Source organism: Coregonus clupeaformis, unplaced genomic scaffold, assembly GCF_020615455.1.
Source record: "Coregonus clupeaformis isolate EN_2021a unplaced genomic scaffold, ASM2061545v1 scaf0142, whole genome shotgun sequence".
Lineage (NCBI taxonomy): Eukaryota > Metazoa > Chordata > Actinopteri > Salmoniformes > Salmonidae > Coregonus > Coregonus clupeaformis.
Genome location: NW_025533597.1, coordinates 625,432 through 652,948, shown reverse-complemented (window position 1 = coordinate 652,948; position 27,517 = coordinate 625,432). Strand labels below are relative to the sequence as shown.

The 27,517-nt window shown below is 44.9% G+C and overlaps 1 pseudogene; it reads right to left on the bottom strand.

The window, feature by feature from the left end:
• Positions 1-22,900, bottom strand: part of LOC121556793 — a 30,671-nt pseudogene extending 7,771 nt beyond the window's left edge.
• Positions 22,901-27,517: the final 4,617 nt, after the last annotated feature.

Here is a 27,517-nt window from a genome sequence, read left to right as displayed (position 1 = left end):
AATAAATTTCTTGGTAGTCCAATGAATATTGCTATCAGGTTGTAAATCACAGCTGGCCTGGTACATTGTTTGCTTCCTCCAGCCATTCGGAGTGAACTGTTTCAGTTTCAAAGACTCAATATTTTGGACTAAAAGGGACTAATGTAACTAAGGCTGAGAAGGCCAATACAATCAAACTAGCAAAGGCAATGATGATGGCCAACTACAAGCTGAAAAAGTTTGAGAGGGTTTATCTACTGTTCCCTCTTTAGATTTGAGCTAATCTCGCTCTGGCTAACATTAGTTGTTGATCGTGTTGTTGTTGATGTGCATAGGCAACTGAGGGAATGAGAGCCTACCTTTTCATGGTTGTTTGATCAAATAGGACTGTAAAGTTACCAAATGTAAGAGGACTCCCATGGTGTTTACATATTTTCAGAAATGCTTTCTAATGATATAAAGTTGGCTGTTGCTACTGCCTGTAAACCAAGGGTGAAAGTAAGGCAGTACCGTCCGGTAAAACATGAGTCTATCACAATGATTAAAACAAAATGTCAAGAAAACTGTAGGCTATGACACTACTTTTTATAATTACTGCATGTCAGAGGCATGAAAAATGGACTTGTAAAGTGGTGGTATAGCCTACACTCCAAAAGGCGATGTGGTTCGACATTTTGCCTAGGCAGAGATGAGCGTCCGACACCGAGACGCACGTGGACAGCATCTGCACTATGTCATTATACTTTCCGATGTTTTGTGTGACAGATGTCTCTTTCCATTCACCACTGTTTGGAGGCTGGAAATATGTTGCGAATGGATGAACATGCGCAGGTAGCCTATTAAAGGATCCCGTTGAAGTGATTGTTTGACAATCAGATGAAAACATCATGACTGGTTGTGTTTATGCCACAATAAATGGTAATACATTTTAAAAGTTAAATGACAAATCTTTACGACTCGGTCCACAGAGATCCTGTTGAATTTATAGGGATTCTATATGTAATTTTATGATTAGGCCGATAAAAATATAGGAACCTTACCGAGAAGAAATGAATTATACTTAGTGATACAGTGGGGGGAAAAAGTATTTAGTCAGCCACCAATTGTGCAAGTTCTCCCACTTAAAAAGATGAGAGAGACCTGTAATTTTCATCATAGGTACACGTCAACTATGACAGACAAATTGAGATTTTTAATGAATTTATTTGCAAATTATGGTGGAAAATAAGTATTTGGTCACCTACAAACAAGCAAGATTTCTGGCTCTCACAGACCTGTAACTTCTTCTTTAAGAGGCTCCTCTGTCCTCCACTCCTTACCTGTATTAATGGCACCTGTTTGAACTTGTTATCAGTATAAAAGACACCTGTCCACAACCACAAACAGTCACACTCCAAACTCCACTATGGCCAAGACCAAAGAGCTGTCAAAGGACACCAGAAACAAAATTGTAGACCTGCACCAGGCTGGGAAGACTGAATCTGCAATAGGTAAGCAGCTTGGTTTGAAGAAATCAACTGTGGGAGTTAATTATTAGGAAATGGAAGACATACAAGACCACTGATAATCTCCCTCGATCTGGGGCTCCATGCAAGATCTCACCCCGTGGGGACAAAATGATCACAAGAACGGTGAGCAAAAATCCCAGAACCACACGGGGGGACCTAGTGAATGACCTGCAGAGAGCTGGGACCAAAGTAACAAAGCCTACCATCAGTAACGCACTACGCCGCCAGGGACTCAAATCCTGCAGTGCTAGACGTGTCCCCCTGCTTAAGCCAGTACATGTCTGAAGTTTGCTAGAGTGCATTTGGATGATCCAGAAGAGGATTGGGAGAATGTCAAATGGTCATATGAAACCAAAATAGAACTTTTTGGTAAAATCTCAACTTGTCGTGTTTGGAGGACAATGAATGCTGAGTTGCATCCAAAGAACACCATACCTACTGTGAAGCATGGGGGTGGAAACATCATTCTTTGGGGCTGTTTTTCTGCAAAGGGACCAGGATGACTGATCCGTGTAAAGGAAAGAATGAATGGGGCCATGTATCGTGAGATTTTGAGTGAAAACCTCCTTCATCAGCAAGGGCATTGAAGATGAAACGTGGCTGGGTCTTTCAGCATGACAATGATCCCAAACATACTGCCCGGGCAACGAAAGAGTGGCTTCGTAAGAAGCATTTCAATGTCCTGGAGTGGCCTAGCCAGTCTCCAGATCTCAACCCCATAGAAAATATTTGGAGGGAGTTGAAAGTCCGTGTTTCCCAGCGACAGCCCCAAAACATCACTGCTCTAGAGGAGATCTGCATGGAGGAATGGGCCAAAATACCAGCAACAGTGTGTGAAAACCTTGTGAAGACTTACAGAAAACATTTGACCTGTGTCATTACCAACAAAGGGTATATAACAAAGTATTGAGAAACTTTTGTTATTGACCAAATACTTATTTTACACCATAATTTGCAAATAAATTCAGGAAAAATCCTACAATGTGGTTTTCTGGAAAAAATAATCTCAATTTGTCTGTCATAGTTGACGTGTACCTATGATGACAATTACAGGCCTCTCTCATCTTTTTAAGTGGGAGAACGTGCACAATTGGTGGCTGACTAAATACTTTTTTCCCCACTGTATCTTATCTATTTTTGCTAACTTTCTAATTAAATGTATTGAAGTGAGATCATTTATTTCCTTTGGGATATGTATTCCGAGTATATCCACATCACTATCAGACCATTTTATTGGTAAACTACATGGTAATGTAAAATTTTTATTTTTTTGTGATCCAATACGTAATATAGTACATTTGTCATAATTTGGATGTAATCCAGAGAGGTTAGAAAATGTATCTAGATCCTCTATAGGGTTGTTGAGGGATTCTAGTTGTGGATTTAAAAGAAAACATGAATCATCAGCATACAATGACACCTTTGTTTTTAAGCCCTGGATTTCTAATCCTCTGGTATTAATATTGGATCAGATTTTAATAGCTAACATCTCAATGGCCACAATAAATAGATATGCTGATAGTGGACAACCTTGTTTCATTCTTCTTGACAGTTTAAAACTTTCAGAGAAATAGCCATTATTTACTGTTTTACACCTATACAAGATTTTGACCCATTTTATAAGAGATTCTCCAAAATTGAAATGCTCCAGACATTTATATATAAACCCCAGTCGTACTTTATCAAATGCCTTTTCGAAGTCTGCTATGAATAGCAGGCCTGGTTTCCCATATTTTCCGTAGTGTTCTATTGTTTCCAATACTTGCCTTATATTATCTCCAATGTATCTTCCATATAAAAAACCTGTCTGATTAGAATGAATAATATCCGACAATACCTTTTTAATTCTATGTGCTATACATTTTGCTAGCATTTTTGCATAACAACACTGAAGTGTAAGGGGCCTCCAATTTTTTAAATGGACTGGATCTTTATATTTTCCACTTGTATCCTGTTTCAGTAATAATGAGATCTTCTTCTTGAGTGTCAGATAATCTATCATTTACATAGGAGTGGTTAAAACATGCTAATAACGGTCCTCTTAGTATATCAAAAAAGGTTTGGTATACCTCGACTGGTATGCCATCCAACCCTGGAGTTTTCCCGGACTTAAAGTCTTTAATTGCATCTAGAAGTTCCTCCTCTGTAATTTCACCTTCACATTAGTCTTTCTGTATGGCTGTTAATTTTACATTATCAATAGAAAAAAAATCTCTACAATTAGCTTCAGTTAGAGGAGATGGAGGCGACTGAAAAGAAAACATATGCTTAAAGTACTTTGTTTCCTCCTTCAAAACATGATTTGGTGAATCATGGGTGACTCCGTCAATTGTAACCAGTTTCATTAAATTATTTTTGGTAGCATTCCTATGTTGAAGATTAAAAAATAATTTTGTGCATTTTTCCCCATATTCCATCCAGTTTGCTTTATTTTAATAATATATTACACTTGATCTTTCTTTAATGAGTTTCTCCATTTCTTTTAGTTTTTCCTTTATTCAGAGCCTCTATGTTACAGTTTTTATTGCCATCTATCTGTTCTGTTAGACTTTCTATTTCCTTTGTTAGTATAAACTCTTTTGACCTAAATTGCTTTTGTTTTCGAGATGAGTACTGAATTGCAAGGCCTCTAAAGGCACATTTAAAGGTGTCCCATACAATAAGGGGATTTGCTGTACCTATGTTATGTCGGAAAAAGTCAGTTATAAATTCCTTTGTTCTAATTATAAATAAATTATCGTCCAATAGGCTTTGATTACATTTCCAATATCCTCGCCCACGTGGAATTTCAGTAAGAGTAATGTATATGCCAATTATATGATGGTCTGACCGCATTCTGTCCCCTATCAACACTTTTTAAACTTTTGGTGCCAACGAGAATGAGATAAAGAAGTCAAGACGACTAGCTTGATTGAGTCTCCGCCATGTATATCTCACTAGATCAGGATATTTAAGCCTCCATATATCTACTAGTTCTAATGTATCCATGACATTCACAATTTCCTTAAGAGCATGTGGGTGATTGTTTGTGGTGTGATTTCCTTTACGGTCCGTTGAGCTATTTAAAAACATTATTATAATCCCCCACCATAATAATATTTTCTTGAATTGCTTGCAGGGTTGATCATTTATTATATATATTGTCAAAGAAGTGTGGATCATCATTATTTGGTCCGTAAAGGTTAATGAGCCATATCTGTTTATGGTCCAATAACATATTTAAAATAATCCATCTACCTTGCGTATCTATTTGGACAATTCGGATCAAAATTACTATTAATTAATATCATCACCCCTTTTGAATTTCTTTGCCCATGGGAGAAGTATATTGTCACGATCGTCTTCTTGTGAGATATTGGACCAAGGCGCAGCGTGTGCAAAATACATCTCTTTATTTTGGAAGAGAGAAAAAACACGAAACCGAACACTATCCAAAACTAACAAAACAACAAACGACCGTGAAGCTAAATAACGTAAGTGCACAGACAAGCAACAAACGTTCAACATAGACAATTACCCACAAACACATGATGCCCATGGCTGCCTTAAATATGGCTCCCAATTAGAGACAATAAACCACAGCTGTCTCCAATTGAGAACCAATCTAGGCAGCCATCAACATACAAACACCTAGACAAGATATTACCCCATTAAACCTACAAACCCCTAGACAAACCAAAACACATACTTCACCATGTCACACCCTGACCTAACTAAATTATTAATGAAAACAAAGATAACTAAGGCCAGGGTGTGACATAACCCTCTCTAAGGTGCGAACTCCGGGCGCACCAGCATAAAGTCTAGGGGAGGGTCTGGGTGGGCGTCTGTCCACGGTGGCGGCTCTGGCACTGGTCGTGGTCCCCACCCCACCATAGTCACTACCCGCTTTCGTAGCCTCCTCCAAATGACCACCCTCCAACTTAACCCCACTGGATTAAGGGGCAGCACCGGACTAAGAGGCAGCACCGGACTAAGGGGCAGCACCGGACTAAGGGGCAGCACCAGGATAAGGGGCAGCACCGGGATAAGGAGCAGCACCGGGATAAGGGGCAGCACCGGGCTAAGGGGCAGCACCGGACTAAGGGGCAGCACCGGACTAAGGGGCAGCACCGGACTGAATGGCGGATCCTGGCTGGCTGGCTCTGGCGGATCCTGGCTGGCTGGCGGATCCCGGCTGGACGGCTCTGGCGGATCCCGGCTGGACGGCTCTGGCGGATCCCGGCTGGACGGCTCTGGCGGATCCCGGCTGGACGGCTCTGGCGGATCCCGGCTGGACGGCTCTGGCGGATCCTGGCTGGACGGCTCTGGCGGATCCTGGCTGGACGGCTCAAGGCTGGCTGACGGATCTGGCTGCTCATGGCTGGCTGACGGATCTGGCTGCTCATGGCTGGCTGACGGATCTGGCTGCTCATGGCTGGCTGAAGGATCTGGCTGCTCATGGCTGGCTGACGGATCTGGCTGCTCATGGCTGGCTGACGGATCTGGCTGCTCATGGCAGGCTGACGGATCTGGCTGCTCATGGCAGGCTGACGGATCTGGCTGCTCATGGCAGGCTGACGGATCTGGCTGCTCATGGCTGGCTGACGGATCTGGCTGCTCATGGCTGGCTGACGGATCTGGCTGCTCATGGCTGGCTGACGGATCTGGCTGCTCATGGCTGGCTGACGGATCTGGCTGCTCATGGCTGGCGGAAGGCTCTGGCTGATCCTGTCTGGCGGAAGGCTCTGGCTGCTCCTGTCTGGCGGAAGGCTTCGGCTGCTCCTGTCTGGCGGAAGGCTCTAGCGGCTCCTGTCTGGCGGAAGGCTTTAGCGGCTCCGGTCTGGCGGACGGCTCTAAAGGCTCATGGCAGACGGGCGGCTTTGCAGGCTCAGTACAGACGGGCAGTTCAGGCGCCGTTGGGCAGACGGGCAGTTCAAGCGCCGTTGGGCAGACGGGCAGTTCAGGCGCCGTTGGGCAGACGGGCAGTTCAGGCGCCGTTGGGCAGACGGCAGACTCTGGCCGGCCGAGACGCACTATAGGCCTGGTGCGTGGTGCCGGAACTGGAGGTACCGGGCTGAGAACACGCATCTCAGGGCTCGTGCGGGGAGAAGGAACAGGGCATGCTGGACCCTGGGGACGCACATAAGGCCTAGTGCGTGGTGCCGGAACTGGTGGTCCCGGGCTGAGGACACGCATCTCAGGGCTAGTGCGGGGAGCAGCAACAGGACGCACAGGACTCTGGGGACACACAGGAGGCTTGGTGCGTGGTGTAGGCACTGGTGGTACTGGGCTGGAGCGGGGAGGTGGCGCCGGAAATACCGGACCGTGCAGGCTTACTGGCTCCCTTGAGCACTGAGCCTGCCCAACCTTACCTGGTTGTATGCTCCCCGTCGCCCGACCAGTACGGGAAGGTGGAATAACCCGCACCGGGCTATGTAGGCGAACCGGGGACACCATGCGTAAGGCTGGTGCCATGTAAGCCGGCCCGAGGAGACGCACTGGTGGCCAGATGCGTTGGGCCGGCTTCATGACATCCGGCTCAACGCTCAATCTAGCCCGGCCGATACGTGGAGCTGGAATGTACCGAACCGGGCTATGCACGCGTACAGGAGACACCATGCGCTCTACTGCGTAACACGGTGTCTGCCCGTACTCTCGCTCTCCACGGTAAGTACAGGGAGTAGGCGCAGGTCTCCTACCTGACTTCGCCACACTCCCTTTAAGGCCCCCCCCAAGAAATTTTTGGGTAGTACTCACGGGCTTCCAGCCTTGCCTCCGTGCTGCCTCCTCATATCGCCTCCTCTCGGCTTTAGCTGCCTCCAGCTCTTCACGAGGGAGGCGATATTCTCCCGGTTGTGCCCAAGGACCCTTTCCATCCAGTATCTCCTCCCATGTCCATGAATCCTGTGTAGGTGGGTCCTGTTGCCGCTTGACACGCCGCTTGGTCCTAGATTGGTGGGTAATTCTGTCTCGATCGTCTTCTTGTGAGATATTGGACCAAGGCGCAGCGTGTGCAAAATACATCTCTTTATTTTGGAAGAGAGAAAAAACACGAAACCGAACACTATCCAAAACTAACAAAACAACAAACGACCGTGAAGCTAAATAACGTAAGTGCACAGACAAGCAACAAACGTTCAACATAGACAATTACCCACAAACACATGATGCCCATGGCTGCCTTAAATATGGCTCCCAATTAGAGACAATAAACCACAGCTGTCTCCAATTGAGAACCAATCTAGGCAGCCATCAACATACAAACACCTAGACAAGATATTACCCCATTAAACCTACAAACCCCTAGACAAACCAAAACACATACTTCACCATGTCACACCCTGACCTAACTAAATTATTAATGAAAACAAAGATAACTAAGGCCAGGGTGTGACATATATTCCCCCCCTCCCCCCATTCCCTTTTCCACGCAACTTCATCTCGAATTGTTGAATGAGTTTCCCGTATACAATAGATATTATATTCCTTCTCTTTGAGCCATGTAAATATTGTTCTTCTTTTGTTATTATCAGCTAAGCCATTACAATTATAACTGGCTATACTTATTTCACCATACACCATAATGAGATACAAGTTTCAAGTCTATTTATCGTTATATATGTTTGTAAATTTACCAATAAAAAATACTGTAATGATTGAGTGTCCATATAGCTGTACTGTGATATTTGCATTGCTAGTGAGTAACCCTTCAATTGTTCTCCACTAATTCCCCCGCTAAAGCCCCTCCCCATCCCAAGTTGAGCCGTCATCCCAGTGATCGGCATCCCACCCACGTCCCTCCGGATCCCTAAGGCCCCGAGAGGCCAGGACCCATCCATCGAAAACAGCCCACAGTGCCACCCACAAAACAGAAGCAGATTACCCGCCAAAAGCATTTCCAATGCGGTCACCTCTATATACAGTGGGGAAAAAAAGTATTTAGTCAGCCACCAATTGTGCAAGTTCTCCCACTTAAAAAGATGAGAGAGGCCTGTAATTTTCATCATAGGTACACGTCAACTATGACAGACAAATTGAGATTTTTAATGAGTTTATTTGCAAATTATGGTGGAAAATAAGTATTTGGTCACCTACAAACAAGCACGATTTCTGGCTCTCACAGACCTGTAACTTCTTCTTTAAGAGGCTCCTCTGTCCTCCAATCGTTACCTGTATTAATGGCACCTGTTTGAACTTGTTATCAGTATAAAAGACACCTGTCCACAACCTCAAACAGTCACACTCCAAACTCCACTATGGCCAAGACCAAAGAGTTGTCAAAGGACACCAGAAACAAAATTGTAGACCTGCACCAGGCTGGGAAGACTGAATCTGCAATAGGTAAGCAGCTTGGTTTGAATAAATCAACTGTGGGAGCAATTATTAGGAAATGGAAGACATACAAGACCACTGATAATCTCCCTCGATCTGGGGCTCCACGCAAGATCTCACCCCGTGGGGTCAAAATGATCACAAGAACGGTGAGCAAAAATCCCAGAACGACACGGGGGGACCTAGTGAATGACCTGCAGAGAGCTGGGACCAAAGTAACAAAGCCTACCATCAGTAACACACTACGCCGCCAGGGACTCAAATCCTGCAGTGCAAAACGTGTCTTCCTGCTTAAGCCAGTACATGTCCAGGCCCGTCTGAAGTTTGCTAGAGTGCATTTGGATGATCCAGAAAAGGATTGGGAGAATGTCATATGGTCAGATGAAACCAAAATAGAACTTTTTGGTAAAAACTCAACTCGTCGTGTTTGGAGGACAAAGAATGCTGAGTTGCATCCAAAGAACACCATACCTACTGTGAAGCATGGGGGTGGAAACATCATGCTTTGGGGCTGTTTTTCTGCAAAGGGACCAGGACGACTGACCCGTGTAAAGGAAAGAATGAATGGGGCCATGTATCGTGAGATTTTGAGTGAAAACCTCCTTCCATCAGCAATCCATCAGCAAGGGCATTGAAGATGAAATGTGGCTGGGTCTTTCAGCATGACAATGATCCCAAACACACCGCCCGGGCAACGAAGGAGTGGCTTCGTAAGAAGCATTTCAAGGTCCTGGAGTGGCCTAGCCAGTCTCCAGATCTCAACCCCATAGAAAATCTTTGGAGGAAGTTGAAAGTCTGTGTTGCCCAGCGATAGCCCCAAAACATCACTGCTCTAGAGGAGATCTGCATGGAGGAATGGGCCAAAATACCAGCAACAGTGTGTGAAAACCTTGTGAAGACTTACAGAAAACATTTGACCTGTGTCATTGCCAACAAAGGGTATATAACAAAGTATTGAGAAACTTTTGTTATTGACCAAATACTTATTTTCCACCATAATTTGCAAATAAATTCATTACAAATCCTACAATGTGATTTTCTGGATTTTTTTTCCTCATTTTGTCTGTCATAGTTGACGTGTACCTATGATGAAAATTACAGGCCTCTCTCATCTTTTTAAGTGGGAGAACTTGCACAATTGGTGGCTGACTAAATACTTGTTTCCCCCACTGTAACTATTTAAAAAATATGCATATCCTATTTTCCATCATTATCAATTAATATGCGTAATAATGTCAGCAGTTCATGCGTAGGATTTTAACATATAACCCGGATTGCCATTGTATTACATTTAATTTATTGACAAGCAATTTTTATCCTAGCAATAATTCCGTGGTCCATCCCATACATTTTATAACCCAACCCTGATCTGTACTTCTCCACAACTTTGTCCCTGACCTGTTTGGAGAGCTCCTTGGTCTTCATGGTGCCGCTTGCTTGCTGGTGCCCCTTGCTTAGTGGTGTTGTAGACTCTGGGGCCTTTCAGAACAGGTGTATATATACTGAGATCATGTGACAGATCATGTGACAAATAAAATCCACCTGTGTGCAATCTAACTAATTATGTGACTTCTGAAGGTAAATGGTTGCACCAGATCTTATTTAGTGGCTTCATAGCAAAGGGGGTGAATACATACAGTGGGGAAAAAAAGTATTTAGTCAGCCACCAATTGTGCAAGTTCTCCCACTTAAAAAGATGAGAGAGGCCTGTAATTTTCATCATAGGTACACGTCAACTATGACAGACAAAATGAGAAAAAAAAATCCAGGAAATCACATTGTAGGATTTTTAATGAATTTATTTGCAAATGATGGTGGAAAATAAGTATTTGGTCAATAACAAAAGTTTCTCAATACTTTGTTATATACCCTTTGTTGGCAATGACACAGGTCAAACGTTTTCTGTAAGTCTTCACAAGGTTTTCACACACTGTTGCTGGTATTTTGGCCCATTCCTCCATGCAGATCTCCTCGAGAGCAGTGATGTTTTGGGGCTGTCGCTGGGCAACACGGACTTTCAACTCCCTCCAAAGATTTTCTATGGGGTTGAGATCTGGAGACTGGCTAGGCCACTCCAGGACCTTGAAATGCTTCTTACGAAGCCACTCCTTCGTTGCCCGGGCGGTGTGTTTGGGATCATTGTCATGCTGAAAGACCCAGCCACATTTCATCTTCAATGCCCTTGCTGATGGATTGCTGATGGAAGGAGGTTTTCACTCAAAATCTCACGATACATGGCCCCATTCATTCTTTCCTTTACACGGGTCAGTCGTCCTGGTCCCTTTGCAGAAAAACAGCCCCAAAGCATGATGTTTCCACCCCCATGCTTCACAGTAGGTATGGTGTTCTTTGGATGCAACTCAGCATTATTTGTCCTCCAAACACGATGAGTTGAGTTTTTACCAAAAAGTTCTATTTTGGTTTCATCTGACCATATGACATTCTCCCAATCCTCTTCTGGATCATCCAAATGCACTCTAGCAAACTTCAGACAGGCCTGGACATGTACTGGCTTAAGCAGGGGGACACGTCTGGCACTGCAGGATTTGAGTCCCTGGCGGCGTAGTGTGTTACTGATGGTAGGCTTTGTTACTTTGGTCCCAGCTCTCTGCAGGTCATTCACTAGGTCCCCCCCGTGTAGTTCTGGGATTTTTGCTCACCGTTCTTGTGATCATTTTGACCCCACGGGGTGAGATCTTGCGTGGAGCCCCAGATCGAGGGAGATTATCAGTGGTCTTGTATGTCTTCCATTTCCTAATAATTGCTCCCACAGTTGATTTCTTCAAACCAAGCTGCTTACCTATTGCAGATTCAGTCTTCCCAGCCTGGTGCAGGTCTACAATTTTGTTTCTGGTGTCCTTTGACAGCTCTTTGGTCTTGGCCATAGTGGAGTTTGGAGTGTGACTGTTTGAGGTTGTGGACAGGTGTCTTTTATACTGATAACAAGTTCAAACAGGTGCCATTAATACAGGTAACGAGTGGAGGACAGAGGAGCCTCTTAAAGAAGAAGTTACAGGTCTGTGAGAGCCAGAAATCTTGCTTGTTTGTAGGTGACCAAATACTTATTTTCCACCATAATTTGCAAATCAATTCATTCAAAATCCTACAATGTGATTTTCTGGATTTTTTTCCCTCAATTCGTCTGTCATAGTTGACGTGTACCTATGATGAAAATTACAGGCCTCTCTCATATTTTTAAGTGGGAGAACTTGCACAATTGGTGGCTGACTAAATACTTTTTTCCCCCACTGTATGCACGCACCACTTTTCCGCTATTTATTGTTTAGAATTTTTTGAAACAAGGTATTTTTTTCATTTCACTTCACCAATTTGGACTATTTTGTGTATGTCCATTACATGAAATCCAAATAAAAATCCATTTAAATTACAGATTGTAATGCAACAAAATAGGAAAAACACCAATGGGGATGAATACTATTGCAAGACACTGTACATATCTTGCTGTGATTGTTTTCAATTACAAAAAGTGACAAAATAGCTTCTTAGCAAAGAACAATTCCTCAAGCAAGAATGTTGCTAGGACTGTCTGGGAGTGGTCTGAGCCAGGGGCGTTATTGGACAAGCCTAATGGGAGGAATATGTAGTGGAAGAATGGGAGAAGGTGATACTCGCAACTGGTGACTTAATCACAATTTATGATATTGTTTGGTTGGCAGACCATTTATAGGCTATCACAGTTATCAAACACACCTTATCTGTGGCTTTCTCCAGGAAGGGACGTTCCCACAGAACCCTGGGAGCATGGACACCGTTGGAGGTGTGAAGATAGATGAAAACGTGAAAATCTACAGAATGAATGTTAATGTGTGAATTACATTTTCATGTTTGGATTGTTTCAAGAGTTTATAAAGAGCTATGAATTTTGACATGTTGTACTGTATTTTTATTGTACTGTAAGTTCTATGGATTCATTGTTACAGGGAAACTGTGTTATTTTGTTAGTCGGATGGTGGATAGTTCAAAGAGGAGTGACACAGGGGTGCGCTCCTGTCATTTAAATTGGGATGATTAGATTAGAAACTGGGTTTGTTTTCCTGTCTTTTGTGTTTACTAGCAAAGTGCAAATACATGCTAATTCAGGTTGGGGGTGAGTTTCTGCTTGAATCTGGTTAAAAGGGCAGCAGTGAATTTTTGTATATTTTGAGAACTTGCTACCAAGCTCCTGTGCCCATTTTTTATCTTAGAGATTATTCTGAACTGAAGACATGTTACAAAATAAATCTTAGCCTGTGTGTGTTATTCTGTAATGTATAATGTATTTCATGCACAATGTTCTTGTTTGAGTGTCAATTATTTTGTGACTAATACATTATATTAGTTGAATTGAGTAAATGCATTCCTCGTTTTACAGAGTCATTCTTTGATTGACTATACACTTATAATTTAGTAGGTCTATTGGTAGTTGCTATATACACTATATACATGGCATATGCTTGCCTCAATAAATTAATGCTAGAACATTGGTCAGCAGGATTAGCTATTTGTATCTAGTCTCTTAATAATTGCATAACGGTGCAAGTTAGACATGTTCATGTTCATTATAATCATACTGAGTGGTGATGCAAGGTTCACTACCTTAACTAGATTCCTCCAGAGACATACAGGGCATGTTGCATTTATTCACATAATATTGGAGTCAGATTAATGAATGCAGTTTATTATTACAGTGCCTTTGGAAAGTATTCAGACCCCTTGGCTTTTTCCACATTTTGTTACTTTACAGCCTTATTCTAAAATTAATGAATTAAAACATTTTCCTCAGCAATCTACACACAATACCCCATAATGACAACGCGAAAACAAGTTTTTAGAAATGTTTGCAAATACCTTATTTTCATATTATTCAGACCCTTTGCTATGAGACTCAAAATTGAGCTCACGTGCAACCTGTTTCCATTGATCATCCTTGAGATGTTTCTACTACTTGATTGGAATCCACCTGTGGTAAATTCAATTGATTGGACATGATTTGGAAAGGCACACACCTGTCTATAGAAGGTCCCACAGTTGACCGTGCATGTCAGAGCAAAAACCAAGCTATGATGTCAAAGCAATTTCCGTAGAGCTCCGAGACAGGATTGTGTCGAGGCACAGGTCTGGGGAAGGGTACCGAAACATTTCTGCAGCATTGAAGGTCCCCAAGAACACAGTGGCCTCCATCATTCTTAAATGAAAGAAGTTTGGAACCACCAAGATTCTTCCTAGAGCTGGCCGCCCGGCCAAACTGAGCAATCGAGGGAGAAGGGCCTTGGTCAGGGAGGTGACCAAGAACCCGATGGTCACTCTGACATAGCTCCAGAGTTCCTCTGTGGATATGGGAGAACCTTCCAGAAGGACAACCATCTTTGCAGCACTCCACCAATCAGGCCTTTATGGTAGAGTGGCAAGACGGAAGACACTCCTCAGTAAAAGGCACGACAGCCCACTTGGAGTTTGCCAAAAGGCACCTAAAGGACTCTCAGACCTCTTTGGCCTGAATGCCAAGCGTGACGTCTGGAGGAAACCTGGCACCATCCCTACGGTGAAGCATGGTGGCAGCAGCATCATGCTGTGGGGATGTTTTTCAGCAGCAAAGGACTGGGAGACTAGTCAGGATCGAGGGAAAGATGAACAGAGCCAAGTTCAGAGAGATCCTTGATGAAAACCTGCTCTAGAGCGCTCAAGACTCTTTGGCCTGAATGCCAAGCGTGACGTCTGGAGGAAACCTGGCACCATCCCTACGGTGAAGCATGGTGGCAGCAGCATCATGCTGTGGGGATGTTTTTCAGCAGCAAAGGACTGGGAGACTAGTCAGGATCGAGGGAAAGATGAACAGAGCCAAGTTCAGAGAGATCCTTGATGAAAACCTGCTCTAGAGCGCTCAAGACTTCAGACAGGGGCAAATGTTCACCTTCCAGCAGGACAACGACCCTAAGCACACAGCCAAGACAACGCAGGAATGGCTTTGGGACAGGTCTCTGAATGTCCTTGAGTGTCCCAGCCAGAGCCCAGACTTGAACCCGATCTAACATCTCTGGAGAGACCTTGTAAATAGCTGTTAAGCAATGCTCCCCATACAGAGCTTGAGAGGATCTGCAGAGAACAATGGGAAAATACAGGTGTACAAAGCTTGTAGAGTCATACCCAAGATAGCTTGAGGCAGTAAAAATATTTGACGCTCAAGAAGTAAGACACATCGCAAAAAGTTTGAAAAGTCTTATTTGAATTAGCATGCTAGATTATGCCTGCTTGAGCCGAGGACTCACAGGACTGTAAGAACCCACTTGCTACAGGCCGTTTTATGTGTTTTATATTAGATTATATTAGAATGTTGCCATCCAGTACTTTCTGGAAATGCTAAATAAAAATACAAATGGCAAGCTGTCGAAAGCGAGACAATACACAGCTGCTGGGAGTTGTAGTTCATGTGTGTAGTTCCAATTAAACAGTTGTAACTGTCACGGTTTCGGCCGAGGCTGCCTCTCTCCCTTGTTCGGGCAGGCTTCGGCGTTCGTTGTCTCCGGAATACTAGCTGCCACCGTTGTATGTTTCATGTTCGTTTGCTTTTGTCTGTTTGTGGTCACACCTGTTCTTGTTTAAGCCTAATTAGTGTTCTATAAGTTTCTCGTTGTGTTTGTCTAGTGTTGTGTGTTATTGATTTTTGTCAATCGTGTATAGGGCGTGTTTCCTGTATTTCGCTCGGTTGAGCTTCCCTCCACTGTTGGAGTATTTACGCACCTGTTTGTGCGCGTTTGTTTTGTTCGCCTTCGTGCGTATTTCGCCTTCGGGCAAGAGTGGACCTATTGCCGTGTTTGGCGATCACTAAAGTCTGTTGGATTATCCGTCTGTGTCCTGCGTTTGATTCCACCACTGCACCCACCTACAGCACGCGTTGACAGAATAACACACCTTTTAAATGGAATCAGCAGGAGCCGCAGCAGCCCAGGCGACACCGGAGGACAGGGTCCGGGAACAAGGTGACCAGATCCTGCAGATGGGGACCGCACTGCAGGAGGTGATCACCACCATCCGAGGCTGGGGGACGCCTCCACCGCCACCCGCCCTGCCAGCACCATCGGCCAGTCAGCCTATTCCCGCACCGGAACCCCGAGGAGTCCGACTCTCGCTCCCGAGGGCTTACGATGGAACCGCGGCTGGGTGCCAGGGTTTCCTTCTCCAGGTGGAGCTGTACCTGGCCACCGTGCACCCGGCGCCCTCGGGACATGAGAGCGTGTCCGCCCTGATCTCCTGCCTGTCCGGGAAGGCGTTGGAATGGGCCAACGCGGAGTGGAGGAGGATCGACGCGGACACCATAACCTACGAGGAGTTCTCCCGCCGCTTCAGGGCGGTGTTTGACCATCCCCCGGAGGGGAAAGCGGCGGGGGAGCGTCTGGTCTTCCTCCGGCAGGGGAGGAGGAGTGCTCAGGAGTTCGCCCTCGAATTCCGTACTCTAGCGGCAGATGCAGGGTGGAATGATCGGGCTCTCGTCGATCACTACAGATGTAGTCTACGAGAGGACGTCCGTCGGGAGCTGGCCTGTAGGGACACCAGCCTTACGTTCGACCAGTTGGTCGACATGTCCATCAGGCTGGATAACCTGCTAGCTACCCGCGGACGTCCCGAGGGGGTCCGTCCATTTCACCCTCCAGCGCCTCCGAGCCGTGCCCCATGGAGCTCGGGGCGCTGGCGCTAGAGAGAGGAGGGGTCGGCTTACTAGGGGGTCCATCCCCTGCACCAACTGTGGTCGGGGGAGGACACACCGCGGCTAGGTGCTGGGGATGGCCTCCTAGGGGAGAGGGACGACAGGTCCCGCACTGGGGATTCCTTCCAGGTGAGTAGGCGCCCCACTCACCCAGAGCTCTCTGTTGCACATTTCTGTATACCTGTGCGTTTTCCACAGGTAGCACCTCATTCCCAGCATAAGGCGCTGGTAGATTCAGGCGCGGCTGGGAATTTTATTGATAATAAGTTTTGTTTAGCTTTAGGGATTCCCCTTCTTCCTGTTGATGTCCCTTTCCCCGTTCATGCCCTAGATAGTCGTCCGTTGGGTGCGGGCTTGATCAGGGAGGTCACTGCGCCACTTAGGATGTGTGCGCAGGGGGGGTCATCAGGAGATGATTCAGCTATTTCTGATTGACTCTCCTGCGTATCCGGTGGTGCTGGGCATGCCCTGGTTGAGTACCCATAACCCATCTATTTCGTGGCAGGAGAGGGCTCTGATGGAGTGGTCTGCCCAGTGTGTGGGTAGATGTTTAGGCGTTTCCGTAGGGGGCTACCTCGGTGGAGAGTCCAAACCAGGTGCCCGCATTGCACGTTCCCCCTGAGTATGGGGATTTGGCTATTGCGTTTAGTAAGTCGAGGGCGACGCAGTTGCCGCCCCATAGGCAGGGAGATTGTGCGATAGACCTCCAGGCAGGAGCTGCGCTCCCACGGAGCCATGTGTATCCTCTGTCTCAAGAGGAGAAAAAAGCTATGGAGACCTACATAGACGAATCTCTGAGACAAGGATACATACGGCCTTCCACTTCCCCTGCGTCCTCGAGTTTCTTTTTTGTGAAGAAGAAGGATGGTGGTTTGCGCCCGTGCATTGATTACCGTGGTCTCAATCAGATTACGGTGAAGTACAGTTATCCACTCCCGCTGATTGCGACCATGACTGAGTCATTGCATGGGGCGCGCTTCTTCACTAAATTAGATCTCAGGAGCGCGTACAACTTGGTGCGCATCAGGGAGGGCGATGAATGGAAGACAGCCTTTAGTACCACCTCGGGCCATTACGAGTATCTGGTCATGCCATACGGGTTGATGAACGCTCCGTCAGTTTTCCAATCATTCGTGGATGAGATCTTCAGGGACATGCAGGGGCAGGGGGTGGTTGTGTACATAGATGACATTCTCGTGTACTCGCCTACCCGTGTCGAGCATGTGGCCCTGGTGCGCCAAGTGTTGCGGAGGCTGGTGGAGCACGACCTGTATGTTAAGGCAGAGAAGTGTCTGTTTTTCCAGGAGTCGGTCTCCTTTTTGGGGTATCAGTTGTCTGCGTCAGGGGTGAAGATGGAGGTAGACCGGGTGTCGGCCGTGCGTAATTGGCAAACACCAACCACTGTGAAGGAGGTGCAGCAGTTTTTGGGGTTTGCAAATTACTACAGGAGGTTTATCCGGGGTTTTTGGACAGGTGGCAGCTCCCATCACGTCTCTTTTGAAGGGGGGTCCGGGTGCGTCTGCAGTGGTCGGCCGAGGCGGACAGGGCGTTTGGGAGGCTGAAGGACCTGTTTACCTCGGCCCCGGTGCTGGCTCATCCGGATCCCTCTTTGCCGTTCCAGGTAGAGGTGGACGCGTCAGAGGCCGGTCTAGGAGCCGTGCTTTCACAACGGTCTGGCGCGCCACCTAAACTCCGCCCCTGTGCTTTTTATTCTAAGAAGCTCAGTCCGGCGGAGCGGAACTATGACGTAGGGGACAGGGAGCTGTTAGCCGTGGTACAGGCCCTAAAGGTGTGGAGGCACTGGCTTGAGGGGGCTCAACACCCTTTCCTCATTTTGACGGACCACCGTAACCTGGAGTACATCCGGGCAGCGAGGAGGCTGAACCCTCGCCAGGCAAGATGGAATATGTTCTTGACCAGGTTTACATTTAAGATCACGTACATCCCTGGGTCACAGAACGGTAAGGCAGATGCGCTGTCTCGGCGGTATGACACGGAGGAGAGGTCCGTGGAGCCCACTCCCATACTGCCGGAGTCGTGTCTGGTGGCACCGGTAGTGTGGGAGGTCGATGCTGAGCTCGAGCGGGCGTTACGCACCGACCCTAGTCCACCGCAATGCCCTGAGGGTCGGAAGTACGTCCCGCTCGAGGTTCGGGATCGATTGATCTATTGGGCTCACACGTCACCCTCCTCTGGACATCCTGGTATCGGCCGGACAGTGCACTGTCTTAGTGCCAAGTACTGGTGGCCCACGTTGGCGAAGGATGTGAGGGTTTATGTTTCCTCCTGCTCGGTGTGCGCCCAGTGTAAGGCGCCTAGACATCTGCCTAGGGGTAAGTTACTACACCTGCCCGTTCCACAACGACCATGGTCTCACCTCTCGGTGGATTTCATTACTGACCTTCCTCCTTCACAGGGGAACACCACTATACTGGTCGTTGTGGACCGGTTTTCTAAGGCCTGTCGTTTGCTCCCCATGCCGGGCCTTCCTACTGCCCTGCAAACCGCCGAAGCACTATTCACCCATGTGTTCCGGCACTACGGGGTAACCGAGGATATTGTGTCTGATCGGGGTCCCCAATTTACCTCCAGGGTCTGGAGAGCCTTTATGGAGCGGTTGGGGGTCTCGGTGAGCCTCACCTCGGGTTACCACCCGGAGAGTAATGGGCAGGTGGAACGCGTAAACCAGGATGTGGGTAGGTTTCTTAGAACATACTGCCAGGACCGGCCGGAGGAGTGGGCAAGGTACGTTCCCTGGGCCGAGATGGCCCAGAATTCCCTACGCCATTCCTCCACTAACCTAACCCCTTTTCAATGTGTGCTAGGTTACCAGCCGGTTCTGGCACCTTGGCAGCAGAGCCAGATCGAGGCTCCTGCGGTGGATGAGTGGGCGCGGCGCTCGGAGGAGACATGGAACGCTGCACACGTCCACCTGCAGCGGGCCCTCCGACGTCATAAGGCGAGCGCCGATCTCCACCGCAGTGAGGGACCGGTGTACGCACCTGGTGATCGAGTCTGGCTCTCTACCAGAAACCTGCCCCTCCGCCTGCCCTGTCGGAAACTGGGTCGGCGGTTTGTAGGGCCATTTAAAGTCCTGGGAAGGTTGAACGAGGTGTGTTACAAATTACAACTGCCTGTTGAATATAAAAGTATTAACCCCTCGTTCCATGTGTCCCTTCTCAGGCCGGTGGTAGCTGGCCCACTCCAAGAAAGTGAGATCAGGGAGACTCCTCCGCCCCCATTGGACATCGAAAGGGCACCGGCGTACACTGTGAGGTCCATCTTGGATTCGAGACGTCGGATGGGGGGTCTCCAGTATCTAGTGGAGTGGGAGGGGTACGGTCCGGAGGAGCGGTGCTGGGTGCCGAGGAGAGACATCTTGGACCCGTCTCTCCTGACGGAATTCCATCGTGGGCACCCGACGCACCCTGCTCCGCGTCCTCCGGGTCGTCCCCGAGGCCGGAGTCGGCGCACGTCTGGAGCCGCGCGTCAAGGGGGGGTACTGTCACGGTTTCGGCCGAGGCTGCCTCTCTCCCTTGTTCGGGCAGGCTTCGGCGTTCGTTGTCTCTGGAATACTAGCTGCCACCGTTGTATGTTTCATGTTCGTTTGCTTTTGTCTGTTTGTGGTCACACCTGTTCTTGTTTAAGCCTAATTAGTGTTCTATAAGTTTCTCGTTGTGTTTGTCTAGTGTTGTGTGTTATTGATTTTTGTCAGTCGTGTATAGGGCGTGTTTCCTGTATTTCGCTCGGTTGAGCTTCCCTCCACTGTTGGAGTATTTACGCACCTGTTTGTGCGCGTTTGTTTTGTTCGCCTTCGTGCGTATTTCGCCTTCGGGCAAGAGTGGACCTATTGCCGTGTTTGGCGATCACTAAAGTCTGTTGGATTATCCATCTGTGTCCTGCGTTTGATTCCACCACTGCACCCACCTACAGCACGCGTTGACAGTAACATTTCAAACACGTTGAAAATGTACATTCACCCGGAAACACGTATACATTTTATATCTTCAATTATTGCGTTTTCATTGACGATGCAAATTTGAGGCTCATCCATAGCCTACAAAACGAAGATACAGAAGTGAAATTGACCTGTCACTTTCATATCGTATTAATTTCCTATGTTATTATACAAATACAAATGTCCCAGACTGCATTAGATTAAGCACTCCACAATGGAAGGGAGGCTAGATTCAAGTTGCTGTGACATATTCTCTAGTAAAGCTATTAACACTGACCTTTGCTTTCTTCGCAATAAAAGTGCCAGGGATGTTGTCAGGGTGCAAATGTGTTCCCAATAACCGCAGAGAGGGCATTTCTCCCACCATCTGGAAAACAAAAAGAGGGAATGGACAAAGGTTTGGGCCTGCCTTAGTAAAAGCCTTGTGGTGAACCAAACTTTTTGTTATGATCCTACAGAATGATTCCACTGGAATTCCACAAGCCTATCCTCTAACTTCTGCTACAACATAATAGTCCATAGGGCTCCATGGGTCTTAGCCACATCAAGGCTGCACAGGCCATACTATAAGACACTTTTGAAGAGTTTGATAAATGTTGAGATACAAAATGGTGTCTAGCAGAGTGTATGTTGTGCACTTGTTAAACTATTATTCAAAATGAACTAGTGTCAATGTTGATTAATCACATATCACAATCCTGCAAAGAGGGGAAGGGATTATGTCTCTAATGTGTCTTTGTTGCCGTGTTGTATTCTCAAATGAACATTTCCTTTTTGTCTAGTTATAAGATCTCCAATCTCTATTATTTGATTGTCACTCTCTCAGTATATAAGCTATGTGAATCCATTTAGCAGCTTATCATATGGCATACAAAAATGCAGCAGAAAACCACAAGGTACATCATTTGTAAAAAATAAAAATAAAAAAGTACATAAAACGAAATGGTCATTTAGCAGCCGGTCTTATCCAGAGCAACTTACAGGAGCAATTAGAGTTAAGGGCCTTGCTCAAGGGCACATCGACAGATTATTCACCTAGTAGGCTTGGAGATTCGAACCAGCGACCTTTTGGTTACTGAACCAACGCTCTTAACCAGTGGCAGAATTATAACAATCAAAGGCAGGAGCATGAGAAATACCAAAATAAAATGTTTGATCCTTTGTGAACAGGTCATTTACAAATACCTTGAAATGCCCGATAAGCACTAGTGATCCTATTGTAAGTTTTTCTGAAATTGTTCTGTGTGGCGCTTAAAAACTAAAGGCTGATTTACCTCAATTGGTAGCGACAAAAATAATTCCAAAAATTAGCCATTCCTGTGAGCGTGTAATTTAAAAATATATATTTCTCAGGATAAATAATTACTTTTGGGTATGTATATTAGGCGGAATTTTGACATCACGTTTAACTTCAAGATCTGTCATTCTCATTGAAAACAAGTTTGATAAAGAGAGCGATTTTGATTGACTAGGTATTGACCTAGTTCTGTTATAGAAAACTGTTATGGCATACATACCTTCTGCACGTCCGGAGAGAAAAACTCCATCAGTGGAGGTATATGAGACACTTATTGTTGCCCAGAGGCTGCAGCCATAATTTTGCGTAGCACAGCAACCATCCAGTTGAACCCTGGAAAAGCACACTCATTTAGGGCTTTGCTGGCAAAAGGAGTATAGGGCAGACTATAAAGTTGATGGTGTCCACAAAAGTGTGTGTACAATGTGAGCCTATGTCCAATGTAGTCTATGTTTTTAAGGCTGACTAATTCATGTATCTTCATGGGTGGCAGTTGGGACACATTGATTCTGCAAAGAATGCTCATGATGTGGTTTCAGGAGACACATATTCCAATGCACATGCTCCTGTGGGCTCTTGATACATGTGTTAATGTTCAACAACCAACTGTTGGCTTCTTTGATGTAGAATCATTTTGTATTAAGTCCTGTAAACATTTTGTCATGGCCAGGACTATACAACAGCAGTATTGTGTTCTGCACTTTATTTGATGGCAACAAATATTTCCACTATGCAATCCAGTTCACACTAACTACCACAACCGCAGGGATGGATGCACTTACCACATTTTGGGTAGGCCACCAGTAAAATGTCATCTGGCCTGCCCTCCAGCTCCTTCAGGCCTTTAAGATTTTCTGGGGGACTCATGATTGTAGAGTAGAGGATCCCCTCATGCAAGTACAGCTTATCCTCATCCTTCACATTCTTTGCCTCCTCCATTTTGGACATGCCTTGTGTTACGCCACTGAAAAAGGGGAGAAATAATCACGAGAGTGATTTAGTGTAATCATTTGAGAGAGTTCAATTCCAGTCTAGTTTAGATTTGTCTCAGTAAATTGGAATACTCTTAAAGGAAAAGCAACAAAGGGCAACACACGTGGAATGTTAATGACTCAAACTAACACTGACCTCTTACAATACATCAATATTCTGCCAGCTCACACATCTGTAAACACATGAAAATAGCTTTGTCACTGTGACTATGCTCTCTCTTGTTGAGGCTTATAAAAGCTGAAGCATACAGTGGGGGAAAAAGTATTTAGTCAGCCATCAATTATGCAAGTTCTCCCACTTAAAAAGATGAGAGAGGCCTGTAATTTTCATCATAGGTACACGTCAAATATGACAGACAAATTGAGAAAAAGAAATCCAGAAAATCACATTGTAGGATTTTTTATTAATTTATTTGCAAATTATGGTGGAAAATAAGTATTTGGTCAATAACAAAAGTTTCTCAATACTTTGTTATATACCCTTTGTTGGCAATGACACAGGTCAAATGTTTTCTGTAAGTCTTCACAAGGTTTTCACACACTGTTGCTGGTATTTTGGCCCATTCCTCCATGCAGATCTCCTCTAGAGCAGTGATGTTTTGGGGCTGTTGCTGGGCAACACAGACTTTCAACTCCCTCCAAAGATTTTCTATGGGGTTGAGATCTGGAGACTGGCTAGGCCACTCCAGGACCTTGAAATGCTTCTTACGAAGCCACTCCTTCGTTGCCCGGGCGGTGTGTTTGGGATCATTGTCATGCTGAATGACCCAGCCACGTTTCATCTTCAATGCCCTTGCTGATGGAAGGAGGTTTTCACTCAAAATCTCACGATACATGGCCCCATTCATTCTTTCCTTTACACGGATCAGTCATCCTGGTCCCTTTGCAGAAAAACAGCCCCAAAGCATGATGTTTCCACCCCCATGCTTCACAGTAGGTATGGTGTTCTTTGGATGCAACTCAGCATTCTTTGTCCTCCAAACACGACGAGTTGAGTTTTTACCAAAAAGTTATATTTTGGTTTCATCTGACCATATGACATTCTCCCAATCCTCTTCTGGATCATCCAAATGCACTCTAGCAAACTTCAGACGGGCCTGGACATGTACTGGCTTAAGCAGGGGGACACGTCTGGCACTGCAGGATTTGAGTCCCTGGCGGCGTAGTGTGTTACTGATGGTAGGCTTTGTTACTTTGGTCCCAGCTATCTGCAGGTCATTCACTAGGTCCCCCGTGTGGTTCTGGGATTTTTGCTCACCGTTCTTGTGATCATTTTGACCCTCACGGGGTGAGATCTTGTGTGGAGCCCCAGATCGAGGGAGATTATCAGTGGTCTTGTATGTCTTCCATTTCATAATAATTGCTCCCACAGTTGATTTCTTCAAACCAAGCTGCTTACCTATTGCAGATTCAGTCTTCCCAGCCTGGTGCAGGTCTACAATTTTGTTTCTGGTGTCCTTTGACAGCTCTTTGGTCTTGGCCATAGTGGAGTTTGGAGTGTGACTGTTTGAGGTTGTAGACAGGTGTCTTTTATACTGATAACAAGTTCAAACAGGTGCCATTAATACAGGTAACGAGTGGAGGACAGAGGAGCCTCTTAAAGAAGAAGTTACAGGTCTGTGAGAGCCAGAAATCTTGCTTGTTTGTAGGTGACCAAATACTTGTTTTCCACCATAATTTGCAAATAAATGTATTAAAAATCCTACAATGTGATTTTCTGGATTTCTTTTTCTCAATTTGGCTGTCATAGTTGACGTGTACCTATGATGAAAATTACAGGCCTCTCTCATCTTTTTAAGTGGGAGAACTTGCAGAATTGGTGATTGACTAAATACTTTTTTTCCCCACTGTATAAACAAATTGCTTGTAAATTCTTCACAACTAAAACTGCTAAAATTTCAAAACGGTACAATAACATGTACAAAGGCAGTGTTTAGCCTTCCTTTGGCTATCTGGTTCAAATCTAGCAACTTCAGGGTGCACTGTGTAGTTTTAGAAAATTAATTCAAACTCGAAAAGCAAAATTAACAATATTCATAAGACAATAACAATTATTTTATCCATTTCCATAACTGAATAAACATCCCATCCTCAGAAGAAAATAAAGTCCCTATAACACTGTTTCCAACTAGAACGGTGGCTACTTTAATAAAGTAAAGTAGCCTGAAACTTTGAGGACAGTTTATTTATTTATGAAAATGTATCAATGAAGAGCTTTCCTTTCTGATAAAAATGTACTTCCCAAAACTATATAGTACACCTTTTAAAAACAAAATGCCATAGTCTATAAATATGGAGGATATTTTTATTCATAATTCAAATTGAAAGTCCAAAGAGAAAACGAAGCAAGATCAAATTAATAGTATTATTTTACTATGCTACTAGGAAAAATCATGCCATAATTAAATGTATTATGTAAAAGCTTAAAATGGAAATACTTCAATTAAAATCTAAAAATAAAAAAAATTATTTTAGCCTTTCCCCTTTATAATTTCCAATTTGACATTTTATCTTTTGAATTTTACGTTTTACATTTGACATTGACATTTTCAGATTCACCTTTTACATTTTGATTTAACATTTTCATTTAGAAGTGACACGTGTCAATTTAAATGAGGAGGCGTGGCCCAACGGCTGGTGGGAGGGTCTGAAACGACTTCCAGCTGACAGTTGAAGCTTTGCATTTTAAATTTGACATTTTAAAATTAATTATGGCATGATTTTTCCTAGTAGTGTAGTATAATAATAATATTTTTAATTTGATCTCGCTTCGTTTTCTCTTTGGCCTTTCAATTTGAATTATAAATAAAAATATCCATATATAAACACTTAATTCAACCCTGAATTTCAGTTTAACAACAATAAAATGTACATTAAAACGTACAAAGACAGTGTGTACTTTGTGCCATTTGGCTGAAAACCAGTTGAGTAGAGCAGCAACTTTAACATAAACAGTTGAACAGTATTCAACATGGACCTGACATGACATATTCTCATTGTGGAATATGCTCTAACAGAGTGAGCCATCACAATCCACCACTCCTTTTTGGATCTTCAGTTACACATACAACATCAGCTCATTTTTAAGAGTCTGCAGCTTGGGTGACAGTTTAGAGTCATCAAGACCAAGTAAGATTTTCTGTGTGAACTCAAAAGTGTTTGTCAGTCCCTTGGGATAGCTGAGATGTAGTGCATAAATCAGGCCGAACATTACCAGGAAGGCATCAGCAAGCCTGGGGAGATTGACAACCACATCACCCTCTAGGACGACAGAGACTCTCACTGGGTGGTAGTGAACTGGGCTTGTGGCATCATCACTGACTGTTGTAAGGAGGACCACTGATGCATCCCCCAGGTCTGGCTCATCCATATCATCCTTAAAAAAATGAAAGGGAGAGCATATACTAATCACATTTACTGAAACTGTGGCTGTGGCAATTTTGATTACAGTTGGATGTAGGGGTGGAACGGTACATGTATTTGTATTGAACCGAAATGGTACGGGCGTCTCGGTACGGTACATGAATTTACAAGGAGAATACATGGTTTAAAAATAAATAAAACTTGAGTGCAAATTAATTAATGTAATGCGGAACTACTGTTAGACACGCGGTTCTTTAGGGACACCTAATCTGTAGCCCTGCCCTTAGCTCTGAAGCTCCCGAGCCCCGCCTACATGTCGAGTCAGTCAGTCCAGTCCAAATGAAGAGTCCACATGAAGCGAACTAGTCCCTTCCAAATACAACCAAACATGGACGTAGCTGTATCCCTTCTCGCCTCGACCACAAATGGCCTCCAGGCCCGTTTGATTTGCTGTTTGCTCCGGTATTAGCTGTTAGCTCCACCGTTAGCTGTTAGCTTCGCCGTTAGCGTGTGAAGCTAACACCAAAACTCGTCAACTGCTCTGTGTAACCGAAGCTGCTCTTTTCACATCCCTGCTCTGTGCATTCACATATGAGAGCAGCGCTTGTCTTCCATATCACACTACTAGCTGATTGTCTCATTTTGTTTACAAGTTACAGATGGAGTCTGGAGATGATGCAGGGTACTTATTGTTTACTGTTTACATCTTACTTTATACACTTAAAGCTGTTACAGCTAGCTCAGTGGACAGCCTGAGACATGCACAATAAAAAAAATTGCCTTCTGCATTTTTGTTTTGCTTTCCCCTCCATTGTACCAAACCGAACCGTGATGTCTGAACCGAGGTATGAACCGAACCGTGACTTCTGTGTACTGTTCCACCCCTAGTTGGATATCATATAAATAACAATAAATACACAAGTCTGAAAGACTCCTGTTTATTCTGCTGCGTTGTGCTCTCGTTGCTGAGAAAGTGAGATTACATTTATGTGTTCCACTGTGAGGCTAATGACGGCTACTTTATTTTCTTTGCAGTTGATTTTTTTGATGCTGTAATGGGCTCAAAATGACACTTCACACTTATAAACATCTTGCCAGAGGTTTGTAGTTGAAACATTGGTACATATACAGAAATTCTAGTGTGTTGGAAATGAAATGAAGATATTAATTTGTTAATTTACAGTACAATAGGCCTGATATCTCTTTACTGGGACTTACCACACATGTTCTGAAAAATCCAGAGACTTCCTCTAGTAGATAATCAGGAAGGGCATGGAGAACAGTGGTACGCCTTGTGTGGACATCATGTAATTCCTAAGAAGATTAAAATAGTGTTGTGACAAGTTTACTTATCAAACCCAATGACAAACAGTCCCAACTAATTATTAATTAATTAATTAATTA